Source organism: Anabrus simplex, chromosome 8, assembly GCF_040414725.1.
Source record: "Anabrus simplex isolate iqAnaSimp1 chromosome 8, ASM4041472v1, whole genome shotgun sequence".
NCBI lineage: Eukaryota > Metazoa > Arthropoda > Insecta > Orthoptera > Tettigoniidae > Anabrus > Anabrus simplex.
In genome coordinates this window covers 224,486,611-224,504,933 of record NC_090272.1, presented here as the reverse complement: position 1 = coordinate 224,504,933, position 18,323 = coordinate 224,486,611, and positions in this window count along the sequence as shown.

Sequence of the window (18,323 nt, the reverse complement as noted above, 5' to 3'; positions counted from 1 at the left end):
TACATCCTTTTCTATTTTTCACTAAACTTTGTATGACTGCCAATTATGCTTGCCATCATGTTATCCTTAGCTGACTTCTTTACAAGATTCAATTTCCTAGCAAGTGTCTTCAATTTGCCCTTACTTCCACAGCCATTTCTAACTCTATTTCTTTCCAACCTGCACCTCCTTCTTAGTCCCTTTACTTCTCTGTTATAATATAGTGGATCTTTACCATTCCTTACCACCTTTAAAGGTACAAACCTATTTTCACCTTCCTCAAGAATTGGTTTAAACCCGTCGCAGAGTCTGTTTGCATTTTTATTTACCGTTTTCCCCCGATCATAGTTACTTTTTTAAACTCCCTCATGCCTGTTTTATCAACCATATGGTACTGCCTAATAGTCCTCATTTTAATACCTTCCTTTCTTTCACATTTATTTTTAACTACGACAAAAACAGCTTCGTCACTAATACCATCTATTACTTCGGTTTCTCTATAGAGCTCATCTAGTTTTAACAGCACCGCATCCAGAATGTTTTTCCCTCTAGTTGGTTTCATCACTTTCTGAATCAGATTCCCCTCCCATATTAACTTACTGTATTTGCCATTTGTTGGTCATGCTTCCTGTCGTTCGCATTACCTTACCAATTTACATTTGGTAAATTCAGATCACCCGCTACAATCACTTTCCTTTCTTTATCGTTTCCCACATAGCTGATTATCTTATCAAATAATTCTGAATCAGCGTCAGCGCTACGCTTTTCCGGTCTGTACACTCCAAAGGCATCAAGTTGCCTATTATCTTTAGAGATGAGCCTTACACCTAGAATTTCATGCTTGTCATCTTTAACTTTTTCGTAGCTTAGAAATTCTTCTTTCGCTAGAATGATTGATTTTACTTTAGATTGAAATTGTCAGGTTTTATTTTTATAATCCTGCTTAATTTGTTCAACCAGTGATTTTGACCTTCTTTGAATTGATTATAGTTATGAAGCCAAGCTCTGCATTTGAAAGACGCGTGTGTTCGTATCCAACGGTCGGCTGTTGTTTTCCATTTTCACTTCCAGGTAATTGCAGGGACAGTGATTTCACGCTCTGTTGTTAAACGTGTAAGAAGGTCAACAATACAGAGACTGTACACAAGACTAGAGAACTACGATGGCCTTCATCTCATTTGGCTTGCGCCCAAAATTTGTAGCGTATGTTATGTAATGTCGGTGGGTTACATAACCCGAAAGCTATTTCTGTGATGAGTGCGGAAGTGGGAGAGCTACGAGGAAGACAATCGAATTGTTTCTATGTCAAGACAAGGATGACCAAATCACTGCAGCACATCGCACGTCAGCTATGACAGGCAGCCTGAGAGTGATGCACGCAGGAGCAATGATGGCCGTTTTCTTAGGAATCAAGTAAATATTGAAAATGGTTAAATGTAGACTACGAATATTAAATTTAAGACTACTTAGATAAGTGTGCAGTTTTTCACCTGCTTCTTTTTGAAATACTGTATAATTATTTTTACTAGCTGTAGTACCCGTCGTACTACAGCCTCCGTGGCGCAGGCGGCAGCGCGCCGGCCTCTCACCGTTGAGTCCCGTGGTTCAAATCCCAATCACTCCATGTGAGATTTGTGCTGGACAAAGCGGAGGTGGGACAGGTTTTCTCTCCGGGTACTCCGGTTTTCCCTGTCATCTTTCATTCCAGCAACACTCTCCAGTATCATTTCATCTGTCAGTCATCAATCATTACCCCAGAGGAGTGCGACAGGCTTCGGCAGCCGGCACAATTCCTATCCTCGCCGCTAGATTCATTCATTCCATTCCTGACCCGGTCGAATGACTGGAAACAGGCTGCGTATTATTATTCAAACGAAAGTTCAGCTTCATAGCTAACTGGTCAACGTCTTCGCTTCGGGCCTCGGACTCCTGAGTTCGAATCCAGGCTGGGTTGTGAAATTTTAATCGTGAAAAGTTAATTCCCTTGCCTCGAAAACTGGGTGTTTAGTCTCTCACATCACTATCCTCTACCGTACTAATATCCGTCTCGCCGGGCTGAGTAACTCCGAGTAGCGCCTGTGGGCTGCCTGTGTAAATGTTCACGTTTCGTTTCACTCTATCGGAGAACAGAGAAAAAGGACTACAGTTGAGCGAACTATGGCTGTCTTAAAATTATTTTTTTCGGGTACACTTCACTCAATTGAAATCAAATAAAGGCCATCGTCTGAGCATTCAAACTAAATTTCGTTTAAAAAGTCCTGCGCATTCACAGTTCTTCAACATAGCTCCAACAATAAGAAATGGCCTTAATTTGACTGATTAATTTTCAGCTGCTACAAGATGACTGCACTATTCTGGGCAGCATTAACCGTTCTAAATACTCACGACAGGTTTCTAAATATTGGGTGATGCTAGGGAAGATCTTTCGGACAAGGCACAACATTTCTGGCGTACCTATCCAAACTGTGCATGATAAAATGCAGCGAAGAGTGTTTCAGTTTTAATATTCTTGGAACATCCACGATCTATTTTTAATCAGGAATGGAGATGTGCTGACGTAGTTGGCAAGGCCTTCTTCACTCCTCGAGTGTTACAAACTCGACAACCATAACTGATCTGCGTGCGAGCATTAGCAGTGATTGGCAATGTACAGACAACACAAAGTACGTGGGTTTGAGGGATATAGCGGCAACAGCGGCGAGAGGGTGGGGGAGGGGGCATCAAAATCGAAAAAGTAGCAGCAAAATGGTAAAGATTTTTTGCTCTCTGAGCGAATTTCGACAGAAAGATCAAGGTTGAGTGTCTACCATATTAAGCGGGGTAATAATAGTTTTTTGAGATTTTGATTCAATACGATATATTGAAAATTTTACCAAAGGAACAATAATTAAAAATGTATTACAATTAAGTAGAAGCACGTCGTGATTATACAATTAAAGTCATTTAGTATTTGATTACATACTAATAAAGTAACAGATGCTGGATAGAACTACACAGACTGAGCGAGACTACCAGACTGGCAAGCATCCCTACACATCAGGGTCCATATACCCCTGCTACCCTTCTTCACAGCACTTGCTACACGCTGCCCCCACTGCTGCTGTGGCGCTCTGCGAATAGCTTAGTCGCGACGAACCACATTTTGTGCGTACTTCCGCTAAGTATTTTTCTTAATAAAGAAATGAAAGGAAAGAAATAGTAATAAGACAACAGGGTTCGTAAAAATTGATTTTTAAAAATAATTGGAGGCCTATAATTCGTAGGTTCAGGTGGCTAGAATGGAATAAAAATGTAATGCTTTCTCCATAAAGTGTGTGTGTGTGTCTGGGGGGGGGCTCCCTATTCGTTGCCACTGCGTGTAGGTGCTGTTTCTGAAGGTAGAATAGAACATAATAAAATAATCCCATCCCCCAGTTTCGGATCGCATGAAACTGTGTATGTGTGGGGGGAGTAATAATTTATTGTATTCCAAAATGTGTTTTCATACATGCATTACTTTCCCTATTACTAATTTATCTATTACTACATTAAACATTGCAATTAAACTTATTAACTATTTCAATCCAGTTTCTAAATTGTAGTTTTTCTTTAAAGTTTATTTATTTATTTATTTATTTATTTATTTATTTATTTATTTATTTATTTATTTATTTATTTATTTATTTATTATGTCTTTGCTGGCGGGACCTACTGTTTACTGCACTATGTCTTCTGGTATAGGCTAGAGCAATTTTGTTACTTTCATTAATCTGTCTCAGTCTTACTCTTGGCTTTGACAATATGAAAGTGAATGAGGTATGAGCGATGCTAGTAATGCCAGTCCTTATGCAGCCAGTCGCTGTTGTGAATGGTGTGAAAATATCGCTCATAGGGTCAGTTGACGCATGCATTTCAGTGGGCTTGGCAGACTGATAGGTAATAGCAACTTCTGGCTCGGTGAGGAAGCAACGGGAAACTACAACACTTCTCATTTCCCTAGTACTCCTCTTCAGTGATGCCTAGGCCATCTATGACAGCTGATGGCAGAGATGTTGAGGATCTAACTAGCCTTAGGGTTGATGATGATGATCCTTGTTGTTTTAAGGGGCCTAACATCGAAGGTCATCGGCCCCCCTTAGGGTTGAGGGCTGAACATACATACATTCATTTATTTTGTTCTAGACAGTAACAGAGTCATATAGTCTAGGACAAACATGTATCTAATCCTCTCTAGGTTGTATTAATGCTTACTTTTGTGACATCAGTCTTTATAGAGCTATCCTACAATTATTACACTCATGTTCATAAAAAACAGAACACTTTGAAAGACTAGAGATAGGAAGTTCATATTCACAGGACATGTTCATTACCAATGTTCTGCAGAAACGATTAGCATTTCAGTCACGTAGGTTCAGCATGTCTCATCTTGTCTAGTAGGTACTGGGTCCTCCATGGGCACTGATAACTTGTTCCAAGCGTGATGCCATTGACGCGTGTAAGGCGCGAATGGCGTCCTGGGGTATAGTCATCCATGCTGCATTCACCTGGTTCTACAGTTCATCTTTGGTGGTTGGCATTGGGTCACAGCACCGCACCCGTCGTTTCACCATATCCCACACATTTTCGATTGGCAACAAGTCCGGTGATAGGGCCGGCCAGGGCAACAGTCTGACATCCTGTGACAAAAAGAGGGCACGTGTTCGTCCAGCAACACGTGGTCACTCATTGTCCTGCTGAAATATGGCGTCTGGCGTGTCGTGCAGAAAGGGTACGGCTACGGGTCGAAGGATGTCATTCATGTAGGTCAAACTGGTCACAGTGCCCTGGACACGCACCAACTGTGATTTGTGGTTGTACCCAATAGCACCCCACACCATGCCTTGAGTTGGCACTGTATGTCTTGTGCGAATGCAGTCAATGTGATGCCTCTCCCCTCTGTCTGCGGCGAACCAAAATGCGGCCATCTTTTTCAAACAACAGAACCTGGATTCGTCCGAAAACACTATATGCTGCCATTCCTGTCCCCAGTGACATCGTTCCATACACCATTGTAGTCTAGCATGATTATGCACATTAGTCAACGGTAGGCGGATAAGTGGACGACGCGCCGGTAACCTAGACTGTAATAAACGGCGGACTGTCAATCCTGATGGTGTATGATGTGTCACACTGTTCCACTGTTGCGCCAGAGCCGAGGAGGACGCAGATCTGTCCTGCGATGCCATTCGGATGAGGTGTCGATTTTCTCGTGAGGATGGGGAGGGGGGGGGGGTGATCTGGGTGGTGCGACCAGACCCATCTCGTCGTGTTCTACGTCCTTCTGTGAACCATTCTGTACACACCTGTTGCACTGCCGACACACTTCGTCCCACAGCCCTCCTGCCAATTTTAAATTTCTGGCAGTATCGGGAATTGAACCCGGGCCTCCGAGGACGGCAGCTAATAATGCTAACCGTTACACTGCAGAGGTGGACAATTAGTGAATTGAATCGAATGAATGATTTCATTATTGGATCGTGTCCGTGCATAAATGAATGAACAAACCCTTTTCCTACCCAGTATGAACTGTATAAAAATATAAAGAAAGACCTCTCTCCCTGTCATAGATAACCACCAACTTGGGAGAGAGTCTGAACTTCAGGATAGTTGCACAGGGTTGAGACTCTTCTTTCTGTGCGGTTGTTGTACGGACTGAGGGACCCTGAGGTGTTAGCTTCCCGCCTACTAGACCATAATATTTCGCTCTTTCTCAAAACTGGTTTAGCCTGCTTCAGCAGATGAACCCGAGAATAATACGTAGATACGAGGTCTGTTCACAAATTATACGAACTTTGAACATAACACTTTAGTGGGCTTATCTATAGCCTAGTTAGCTTTGTTTCTTTCGAAGTACTCCACTCAGTACAACGCTCCCACGCCGTTTCCAGTTATCGAAGTTCTGGTAGGCAAATTGGGGAATTGCGCGCAGTAACATCTGTGATTTCAGTTTGATCTCTTCAGTTGAATGAAATCAGCGTGAATTTCAGTTTGGGGTATCAAAAGAAAATCCAGGATTTGGCTCGGTGAATAGGGGGGACGAGTAAACACAGTTATCTTCCCGTTTGTCAAAAACTCACGAATCAACAGCTATACGTGAGTTGGCGCGTTGTCTTGGCGCAGGCTTCAAGAATTTTCTCTCCACAAGTCTGGTATTTTTCTCCTGACACTTTCTCTCAAACGCCTCGAGACTTCTGTATAATACCAGCGGTCCGCTGTTTGATCTTCAGATAGGAATTCCTGTTGCTCAACACCGTTAATGTCAAAAAGGACCGTCAACAAAACTTTTCCTTTGGACCGAAACTGTCGCTCTTTCTTCGGTCTCGGTGAACTGTTTCTACAACATTTAGTGTCTCCGTAAACGATCCTCCCGAATGCCCCCCCCCCCCACACACACACTTTGAAGCAGAAGCGAATAAAGATACACTCGTAATATTCAGATATCTAGACTATCGCAACATATGCTCCACACATTCGCAAACTAATGGCTACTGAGGAGCGGGCCTATTCCACAAAAGTATGGTCTTATACATTATAAGTTACTAGTGTGGGTTCTTGTAATGTATGGAGTTGTACATTTCTGTTCCACAAAAGATTGAAAGTCTCTTGTATATTACCAGTGAATTGTTACAAGTTTTACAAGTGACGACATATCAATAAACATACTACGTCATAGTATGAAAGAGCTGTTTATCTTCGTATTCCATTCGTTGAATTAGGTTATGCTTGCCTCATTTATCGTAATATCGTATTTTAAGGTAACTTATGCAGCAAAGATTCAAAGAACTAATATTCCTGTGAATTTCTTAATGCTACGATGTTATTTTTCAGTCTATGACAGGAAATTAGTCCTTTATTTTCACCCATTCTGTTCTTCCGCGATCCTCGCATATGTTCCACGATAGTCTGACATACGGTACCGGTACCTTGGTCTGTTATTAGGAATCACTGGCGTAGCCAGGGGGGGGGGCCCAGGGGGGCCGGGCCCCCCCCCAAAATATTTCCTGAAACTAGAGCGAGGATTAGCCTTTGTTTTACGTACGGTACGAACAACTTAAAAACGTACGCCAAAATGTTAAATTAACGTAGCGACAAGAATCTATTAGTAGGGCTCAATAGGCACATACATAATTCTCCATATTTGTACTGCTTGAATGAAAGAAAGACCCTTAGGATTGTGATGCGCGAGGATATTTCCCTGTAGAGGCCCCAGTATTGGGATTGAAACCGTGTATTGACAAATGTCAAGACATGAAGAAAGGGCCAATTAGCAGGGGATTACTCAGTAGGGGGCCGGAACGTGACCACCGGGATAACGTGGGCCACGTCCAGAAACAGCTGCAAGCTTACAACATCGTGTCAGCTTTTGCAGATCTGTTCCAGGAAACAACAATATCCTAGGCATCCTCGGGTTGCACCGTGGTTGAGAGATGTGCTGTGTTTGAGTTGCAGCGTTGGGAAGACTGTGACAGAATTGTGATCTGCACGTTAGTTCCTCATTTTGTGCCATATAAGTAACATTTTTTGAAGAGGGACCGTTTTGTCCCTAAAAAGCCAACACTATGTGCATCCTAGGTAAGTTATGAAAAAGTTTGTTTTTTTAATTCTTACAGTGCCAAGACAATCGCGGATGCGTGCCTAAGTTCGATAGGTAGGCCTATATATTTTGTCAAATGCCCGGGGACTGATTGGAACCTCAAATGGCACCATCAAAAGTGCGGGTAAATACTTTGTAATTGGCGGGCGTGATAACTCAGTTCCAATGCTTCTATCTTCTCATCAGGACGGCCCAGGCTTGAATCGCAGTCGATACATGAAACATTTTTAAAATGGGAAGTCACGTTCTATTGATACGGATTCTACTTAAAACACTAGATCCCGTCCCTTACCTTTCTTTATACTTTTGAGCCATAATCGCATCATTTATGGTGGTGTATTTTGAGCATTCAACCATTCTTCGGGTTTATCTTGTACCTTAAATGGTGAGTGGATGCAGTGGCGTACCCACAAAATAATTTCAGTGGGTGGGGTGTAAGTCTAGGCCAGTAGTGTGGATACAACTTTTCCTTGGAAGGAGTTGTGAAAAGATTTTTTATTTTTTATTTAGAATTTGCTTTACGTCGCACCGTAGGTCTTCAATGACGACGATGGGAAAGGAAAGGGCTGAGAGTGGGAAGAAGCGACCGTGGCCTTAATTAAGTCACAGCCCCAGCATTTGCCTGGTGTGAAAATGGGAAACCACTGAAAACCATATTTAGGGCTGCCGACAGAGGTGTTTGAACCCACTATCTCCCGGATGCAAGCACACAGCTGTGCGCCCCTAACTGCACGGCCAACTCGCCCGGTGAATATGAAAAGAAAGCCATTCCTACCGAGTGCAGTGACGGATCTTCAGTAGATATTGTTGGTTTTGATTGTTACCATGTACAATCAGAGCTTTTGTACTCTTAACATAAACCGGCTGCATTATTGAAACTGTTCGTAAAATTGATAATATCGTTCTTCGTTTGTGAGGAAGTAGAATCATTTTTTGTCTTCTTAAAAAAAAAAGGAACCACTTTGGTACTACACCTCGTGAAGGTGACTACCTTCCAGGCCGTATATATTTCGATTACGAGAGACTCAAGGGAAACTCTACTGCACCCAAAAACAAGGCTGTATCCTCCCCATCCCATGCCTTTCTTAACTCTGTCAGTGCCGGGAATCGAATGCAGGATGTCTTAAGTCACATTCAAAAATAAGGTGACCTAAAAGTACCAGCCAGCCCCACAGTGTACGGGTAGCGTGCCTGCCTCTTACCGGAGGCCCCGGGTTCTATTCCCGGCCAGGTCAGGGACTTTTACCTGGATCTGGGGGCTGGTTCGAGGTACACTCAGCCCACGTGTTTATAATTGAGGAGCTATCTGACGGTGAGATGACGGCCCCGGTCTAGAAAGCCAGGAATAACAGCGGAGAGGATTCGTCGTGCTGATCACACGACACCTCGTAATCTGCAGGCCTCCGGGCTGAACAGCCGTCGCTTGGTAGGCGATGGCGCTTCGGGGCTGTTACGTCATGGAGTTTAATTTGGAAAAGTGAACAGAGAAGGAAGCGACACCCCTGCAAGGCTCCTTAGCTTCCAGCTAGTTCTTCTGTCCGGCCTCGTGCATTTTGGACAGTAAGAAAACGTACGCCTTAATAAATGCTCCTCATTAAACCTTTGTAAAAATATTAGCTGCATCTATTTATAACAATAATCACAAACGCCTCCTTTTCATGTGGCTCAGTTGGTTGAGTCGCTGTCCTTCTGAGTCTGAGTTCACAGGTTCAAATCCCGGATTGGATCGAACCCTTAAAACGGTGTTGAAATGGCAACAGCTCAGTGTCGTTGATTTCTGGCACGTTAATAAAAATTATAGATACGAATATTAGCGTCACGAAACTCTAACTTCATACTACTATATTCTGTATCCCAGACTTGCGTGGAAAAGTAATTAACAATTTACTTTACGTCACACCGACACAGATAGGTCTTATGGCGACGTCGGGATAGGAAATGCCTAGGAGTGGGAAGGAAGCGGTCGTGGCCTTAATTAAGGTACGGCCCCAGCATTTACTTGGTGTGAAAATGGAAAACCACGGGAAAACATTTTTAGGGCTGCCGACAGTGGGGTTCGAATCCACTATCTCCCGGATGCAAGCTCACAGCTGCGTGGCCCTAACAGCGTTGGAAACTAACAGGACAAGGTAAACCCTACATAGCATTTGTTGTAACGTGTATTTTTCTTTACCAACTAACAAAATATCTATACCCATACGCTTTACATTATTTATTTATTTATTTATTTATTTATTTATTTATTTATTTATTTATTTATTTATTTATTTATTTATTTATTTATTTATTTATTTATTTATTTGTCTGTTTATTAGTGCCTTCAGTACGGTGGCGAAGTTAGGGCTCCAGGCCCTCTTGTACACTTAACCACATGCTAATCTAAATCTTAAATAAAATACTGAGATTCTTAAAATAGTTAAAACTACTTAAATTAATAGAATTTAAAATAAATTTAAATAAATTGCTTACTAAATTAATATTAGAACTAATTAATATTAAAAACTCTTAAACATGGCTAATCCTCAGGAACGCACACATTCATACTTCAACCATTCAGTCAGCTGTCCTCAGCAGGTAGTCGCGGCAGGTGACTTTAAATCGTGATTTAAAAAAGCTAGTTTCTCTACCTGAAATGGCAGGGAATTCCATAATCTGGTGACAGTCACCACAAATGATCTAATAATTTTATTTGTGCGGTGCAGTGGAATAGAAAGAATGGATCTAGAACGTTTATTAATGTTGTGAAATGATGATAAAAAGATGAATTTAGTAGAAATATACATTGGCTGACATTCAGCTACCACTCGGATCACCATCGTTAAAGTGTGTAGCTGCCGACGTTTATCAGACATCAGCCATGAGACAGCCTGATAGTATGGGGTGATATGAACATCGTACCCGATATTGTAAATAAATCGCAGGCAGGAATTCAGTGCTCGTTGAAGTTTAAGTGTTTCTTCTCTCGTCATGTCAACTAAAACAACGTCACAATAATCAAGAATAGGGAGAATGAGTGTCTGTATTAGTTTGGCATGTAGCTCAAATGGAAATACATTCCTCTGTCGTTTAAGAGGGTGAAGTATTCCAAAAATCTTTTTACGTATTTCTTTCGTTTGATCAGACCAATCAACTGTTAACTTCATCATTACGCCGGGATTTTTAACCGTTTTACTGTAGGGAATAATGTTACTATTCAGTAGGATAGGCGGGATTGCGACATTGTTTGAGAAGCTCAGTAATTTTCGTGATCCAATTATAATTGTCTGAGTTTTTTTGCAGTTTAGTATAAGAGAGCTTCGTTGTGCATGTACACTGAGTCGTCGGAGGTCCCTGTTAATATCTTGTCTTGCAGTGTCGATATAGCCTATTTAAAGATCGTCAGCACAGAGGTCATGTGTGTTATTTCCTATCACAGATGGTATGTCATTGATATAAATACAGAAACTTAGGGGCCGTAGAATACTGCCCTGTGGGGCAACACTAAGTCTCATTTTCCATTTAGAGGCCTTGTCGTTTACTGTTACACGCTGTTGACGGTTACTCAAATAAGAACTAAAAACCGTAAGCGCAGCCAGGTCGAAATTTAGCAGTTACATTTTCTGTATCATAGTCGGAATTAGTACAGTGTCAAAGGCGCTACTGAAGTCAAGAAGGATACGTATAGCGAGCAGTCGTTTGTCCATAGCGTTTCTAATGTCTTCGGTAACCTTCATAAGTGCTGTCGCGGTACTGTGACCCTTCTCAAATCCAGATTGCAAAGGGTCCAAAAGAGCATTTTTATTTAGGTATTCCAGAACTTCCTCGTATACTAAACGTTCCAAGTCTTTAGAAAGCGCAGGGAGTACGGACATAGGATGATAGTCAGAGGGTGATTGTGGGTCTAAACTCTTAGGTACCGATATAATATTGACTGTTTTCCATACAGTAGGGAAAGTTCCGCTTAGTAAACAGTAGTTCAGTATGTGCGTCAGTATAGGCGAGATAGCACCCATAATGTTATGTATAAAAGTAATAGGAATATCATATACACCTGTAGTCTTTGATTTAATCGAGTACAAAGCCTTCTAACCTGATTTTCTGTGACACTGTGAAATGTGAATGGCGGATTGGCTGGAGGCGAGGGCGGTGAGTCGGTGCAGTTAATTTGGGTAGGTTGAATATTTATTCTACTAAAGTAATCGTTCAGTTCGTCAAGTGGAATATCAGGAGTTTTCTGTCTCTGTTGATGTTTTCCTATTCCCAGAGCTCTAAGTTGGTCCCATGCGCGATTAGAATTTGAGTTGTTAGCTAAAATCCGAAAATATATGCATTTTTTAAATTTCTGATTAACTGCTTTGTGCGATTTCTTAAGATGTGGTTAGATTCGAAGTCTGTGTCATCTAGGGTTTGTTTATAATGTCGAAATAACGAATCACGGTGGGCCATCATTCTCTTGCCTTCATCATCTAGCCATGGACAAGAAGGACGAGAAACCTGTATTCGCAAGCGCGCGCGTGTGTGTTTGTGTGTGTATCTTTGCCGCATTATTTGTATAAAATGTCACTTCTTTATTGCTTCTCACATGACCATTATTATTATTACATTTCCGTATTTGTTCTAAACCAGAATATTGCATCCTTACTCAAAGTGTTTATTCTTGCATTCATTTCACTTCTACGCGGAATATATGAAATGCTGCAGTTATGTTGGGATGGGAGTAACAGAGGTAGCCGGGGGACCGGGGGGTTGTCGTCCAAGGAGTCCAGACACCCCAGGAGTTTTAACGAAAGTTCTTTTATTGAGCATTTTATATATAATGTGAATTAATATTAGCTTCCGGAGTCCGACTCATTGGCTGAATGATCAGTGTTGAGGCCTTCGGTTCAGACGGTTCCGGGTTCGATTCCCGGCTGGGTCGGGGATTTCAATCGCGTCTGAATAATTCTTCTGGCTTGGGACTGGATGTTTGTCCTAACATATTCATATTCAGACAACATACTACATTACCAACCACCAAATAAACACACAACACTGATTACATCCCTCTATATAGGGTTGGCGTCGGGAAGGACATCCGGAAGTAAAACAGGGCCAAATCCACACGTGCGACACATTTCGCACCCGCGACCCCACAGATGTGGATAAGTGGGGAAGAAGAAGAAGGAAATTACTATTAGCTTCCGGAATCCGCACGAATCCACCACTCTTACTTGGATCCAAGGACACTCATTTCCTTTTTCGGTATTCTACACCACCTAAACTATGGAAGTTTCGACACCTATCAAAATAAAATTCTGGATGAATGGGCCCCCCCCAAACTGAAATTCTGGCTACGCTACTGTTAGGAATCAGATGCTAATAACGACATTCCGCCTCCAAACTTAATTGTTACGAAATTGCAAACTCTGCATGAATTGATAAAATGATGTCAAGAGAAAGGAAGTTGTCCATTTTGAAGGAAATGGAAAGAAGGAAAGATATTCGTTTCGGTGCATTCAGCGAGAGTCGGTAAAAACAAGACAAAATAAATGGTTGGATGGAAATATTTGACTTGGGAAAAGCTCATGTAGCTTTTGAGGGGAAAAGTTGGACGTATGTAAGATGTATTCTGCCCATTAATGATTCCAGGAATGTCCTTCTTGGAACATGTTTGTTCCTTATTTGCAAGCCAACGAACAATTTGAGGAAATTTTATATAATTTTTTGCAGCTACCACAGACCGAAGATTTTGCCATCCCATGGAATACCATGGTACTGACCACCATTTCCTAGCCAATGTAATGTTAGTAACTGTTGTTTAGCAGAGAGAGATTTATTTCTCTTCATAGGATGTTTTAATCTATGCCCAATATCTATCAATAGTTCTTCCACTTGTATTGTTCTTAACCTAAAACGTTCATTGTATTCAATTACAGAGTTAAACTGGAAGTTTATTTTTTCCTTGTACAGACGGTAGTTTTAATTTTCATCACTATCACTGCTGCCAAACCACATATTTATCAAAATATATCTGAAATAAGCATATTTAAATAACACTAGTACATTTATATATTATTGTCCTTTCACTAGTAGAGAATACTTCTCAATTCACTAGTAAGTTACAAGTACTGTCCGCACACTTTATCTTGATGCATTTGTGTACGGGGTGAGGAGTAAGGAGCGAGCTGTCCCGGTATCGATAGTGCTGCCTGGTGCTGCCAACTGAATGAAAATGAAATCTGAATTGAATCGAGAATATGATCGATCGATATGAAATTTCTAAACAGTTATCATCTTAAGCCAACAAGTATGTCACATACACATTATATAACATTATAAAACATATCTCTCGATGCGACTCTTGTTCCTAGCATTAATTCTATACTTTGACTTTGATGTGTAAACAACAACAGTACCAGTACGTAAAGTTTACGCCAGATGTCGCACAACGATGCTTAAGTGATTCATAGTTTGTGTTTCAAAGGTTGCCAGTATGAATCTCGAAGATCGCCGAGGTCGACCGATTCAGCACTAGGATGTAAATGCACCAAGATAAAGTGTGCGGATAGTACTAGTACCTTCGTGGAAAACACCCATAAAAATTCACTGGTAATTTGTAAGTCCTAGTCCGCCTCTGTGGTGTAGTGGTTAGCGTGATTAGCTGCCACCCCCGGAGGCCCGGGTTCGATTCCAGGCTCTGCCACGAAATTTGAAAAGTGGTATGAGGGCTGGAACGGGGTCCACTCAGCCTCGGGAGGTCAGCTGAGTAGAGGTAGGTTCGATTCTCACCTCAGCCATCCTGGAAGTGGTTTTCCGTGGTTTCCCCACTTCTCCTCCAGGCGAATGCTGGGATGGTACCTAACATAAGGCCACGGCCGCTTCCTTCCCTCTTCCTTGCCTATCCCTTCCAATCTTCCCATCCCTCCACAAGGCCCCTGTTCAGCATAGCAGGTGAGGACGCCTGGGCGAGGTACTGGTCGTTCTCCCCAGTTGTATCCCCGACCAAGAGTCTGAAGCTCCAGTACACTGCCCTTGAGGCGGTAGAGGTGGGATCCCTCGCTGTGTCCGAGGGAAAAGCCGACCCTGGAGGGTAAACAGATGATGATGATGATGATGATGATGATGAATTTGTAAGTATGGAGTAGTAAAGTACAACTGTAGAAAATTCTTTTGTGGAACAGGAACTCTGGTATTTGTACTAGTTAGGAGAGAATTTACTTGTAAAGTACAAGACCATACTTTTGTGGAATAGGCCCCACTGGTTCCATGGATAAATGGTTAGTGTGTTGGCGTTCGGTCGAAGGGGTGCCGGGTTCGATTACCGCCCTTGTCGGTGATTTTTTAAATCATAATCGGTTAATTCTTCTGGCTTAGGAACTACAGTAGTTGTTTGTGCTGTCTTCAACATTAAAATTCATCATAGGTAAGATCCTATCCTCATACACACGTAGGTCGTCTATTGGCGTCAGTTCGAAGGACCTGGCCCAGGTCTTCCTGGAGGCCATACGTTATTATTATTATTATTATTATTGTTATTATTATTATTATTATTTCTGTGATGTATTGTTTAGTATGATTAGCTGCCGCGTCTGGAGGCCCGGGTTCGATTCCCGGCTATGGTACGAAATTTGAAAAGTGGTGTGAGGGCTGGAACGGGGTCCACTCAGCCTCGGGCGGTCAACTGAGTAGAGGAGGGTTCGATTCCCACCTCAGCCATCCTCGAAGTGGTTTTCCGTGGTTTCCCACTTCTACTCCAGGCAAATTGCGGGATGGTACCTAACTTAAGGCCACGGCCGCTTCCTTCCCTTTTCTTTGTCTATCCCTTCCGAACTTCTCATCCCCCTACAAGGTCCCTGTTTAGCGTAGCAGGTGAGGACACCTGAACGAGGCACTGGTCCTTATCCTTAGTTGTATCCCCTCCGACCCTAAGTCTCACACTCCAGAACACTGTCCTTGAGCCGGTAGAGGTGGGATCCCTCGCTGAGTCCGAGGGAAAAACCAACCCTGGACGGTAAACGGATTAATAAAGAAGAAGATTATTATTATAGCGATAACTAATTATTTCAGAAATGCACAGCAAATGTTACTTGTTACTATCCCAGTTATATTTCCACGTTGTGTTACTTGTCGAATTTCAGATGATTTTCTGCCATTGAGTTTTTGGAGTGGAATATGCACTGATCAGCAATGAATGGATGACATTGTCTGACGACAACAAAGATTTTAATGTGGCTAACAACTACTGAATGCGCTCCTTTGCTGAAAGTACTGTAGTTCGTTCATCCGATGGTTCTGAGGTGTTCTTCTGGTGTACGCCTATGTAGGGTATTCAGCCCGAAGGCTGATCTGATCCTCTACAGCTCCACCAACAGCTGCCATTGATAGCGTAGGTGACACTGAAGAGGCGTACTAGGGAAATGAGGAGTGAGGTAGTTTCCCGTTGGTTTCCTCACTGAGCCAGAAGTTGCTGTTACATGTCAGTCAGCCAAGCTCACTGAAATACATGCACCAACCGACCCTATGAGCGATATTTTCACACCATTCATAACAGGGTCTGGCTGCATAAGGAATGGTATCACTAGAATCGCTCATACCTCAGTCACGTTCATATTGTCAAAGCCAAGGATGAGCCAAGGATGAAAGTAACAAATTCATTGTAGTCCATACCAGAAGACATAGTGCACTGTAAACACTACATCTCGCCAGCAAAGGCATGCTGTTTTAGCAGCGCAGATATAATGATTATATTGTGTTGATAAGGAATTGAGGTTAATGTTTGCCATCACGTTGCTTTATAGCCTTCGTTTACTACCAGCAGAGCCAAACACGTGTCGAGTTGTTTGTGTACTTTATTGTTTCATTGTACTCGCAAGACGGCCCAACCCTCCGACGTGACATCATTGTACGAAACTAGATCTCACTTCAGCGGGGCCACGCGAGGCTCTTTGTCAGGTAATTAGTAACCATTCTCTGAACTGTAGTGAGCACCATACTGCTCTGTCTTGCATGCGGAGAATCAACGTTCCGAGGACCTAGATCGGTGACTGGCTGGCTTGGCCTTTAAGTGAGCCGGTTCTTTAACAGTTCACAGTGTGAGTTATATAAACGAGGTTCTCGCTTTAGCAGTGACGTGCAGCGCCAGAAACGTGAATTATGTTGTTTATGAAAGAACGTGATACCTATCTGAGATTCAATTCCCAGTATATGTACGTTGGGTATTCAGCCTGAAGGCTGGTTTGATCCTCCACAGTTCCGCCAACAGCTGTCACAGTAAATGCCTTTTGAAGGTCCACATTTGCAATCTTACACAGTATTCTTTAATACGGAATTCTTTTTTTTTTTTTTTTGCTAGTTGTTTTACGTCGCACCGACACAGATATGTCTTATGGCGACGATGGGAGAGGACAGGGCTAGGAGTGGGAAGGAAGCGGCCGTGGCCTTAATTAAGGTACAGCCCCAGCATTTGCCTGGTGTGAAAATGGGAAACCACGGAAAACCATTTTCGGGGCTGCCGACAGTGGGATTCGAACCTACTATCTCCCGAATACTGGATACTGGCCGCACTTAAGCGACTGCAGCTATCGAGCTCGGTAATACGGAATTCTACTATGAGGAAACTGCAGCCGGATTTCTGAAGTTTACTTTTCCAGAAAAGGGCATTATGTATTGTAACACAATCTGTTACGATTGCCCACTGCAGGCTTTTTAAAAAAATTTAGTAAACACTCTGTTGTGAACACAGTAGGCAGTGGCGGCGATAAAGGCCTCGCAGACCCCGCGGGACGTGGGAGGGGGGGGGGGCATTGCTTGTGAGGGACCCATAATTTTCTTACTACCGGGCGAGTTGGCCGTGCGCGTAGAGGCGCGCAGCTGTGAGCTTGCATCCGGGAGATAGTAGGTTCGAATCCCACTATCGGCAGCTCTGAAGATGGTTTTCCGTGGTTTCCCATTTTCACACCAGGCAAATGCTGGGGCTGTACCTTAATTAAGGCCACGGCCGCTTCCTTCCAACTCCTAGGCCTTTCCTATCCCATCGTCGCCATAAGAACTATCTGTGTCGGTGCGACGTAAAGCCGCTAGCAAAAAAAGAAAAATAATTCTTACTTCAGTAGATGAAGAGTGATTTTACATATTGATAAAGCTACAGCACACAACACAGTATTATTTGTATTACAGAGGGTTATTCAAAACTTAGGCCGTCGTAGTGCAGAGCTTCTTTCGTCAATAGGAGTACGATAGTTATTTCTGAAAGAATGTGGGTTTCCAAGCCTGTTCCAATAATAACCGTCCCTTGCAGCCACTCACAACAATCAACAAGACTTTTGAAGTAATTAGCCAGTTCTGAGAATCCAGTAGTCAGCGAATATGCGATAACAAAAACATCCTCCTTATCTGAACCCGACAGTAAATACTGAAGTTTCGAGCCTGTTTATAACTCTCGCCAGTCAGTGTAGCTAAGTAGCCCTACGATTGACGGTTAAGTTGCAAACAGTAAATTATTTGGTCCTAGGAACGAGATTATTTCTTAATACTGTGACGGTCAGCGTGTTGCGGTTACTATAATTGGAATATGCATTTCTTGTGTGTGTATTTTCGTACCATATACGTGTATTATTATTATTATTATTATTATTATTATTATTATTATTATTATTATTATTATTACCGTGGTTTGGTGGATCAGCAGAGGTGAAAGAAGGTGCTGGGATGAATAGGTCTCAATCTACGAAATTAAATTAAATTTAAAATTTAACAAGGTTATATTTTCTTTTCA